Source organism: Brassica oleracea, unplaced genomic scaffold, assembly GCF_000695525.1.
Source record: "Brassica oleracea var. oleracea cultivar TO1000 unplaced genomic scaffold, BOL UnpScaffold01026, whole genome shotgun sequence".
In the NCBI taxonomy this organism is placed as follows: domain Eukaryota; kingdom Viridiplantae; phylum Streptophyta; class Magnoliopsida; order Brassicales; family Brassicaceae; genus Brassica; species Brassica oleracea.
Genome location: NW_013617600.1, coordinates 18,400 through 18,638, shown reverse-complemented (window position 1 = coordinate 18,638; position 239 = coordinate 18,400).

Sequence of the window (239 nt, the reverse complement as noted above, 5' to 3'; positions counted from 1 at the left end):
GGTTCCCACAGTTTGGCGCTAGAAGGAGGGGGGGGGGTACGGATTACTCTAACTCATAGCCACAAAACGCTTGATCAAAAAAAATTCTGGAAACACGAAAGACAAAATTGTAGTTTGCAATAACGCTGGTAAGACAACTCCAGCCGACACTGCGCCAACGGCGAACGCTTAGGCAAACGCCACAGTTCTTGAGAAAATCGAAAACCTAGCCGCGACTCTTCGCCACAGGAAGTGCAACA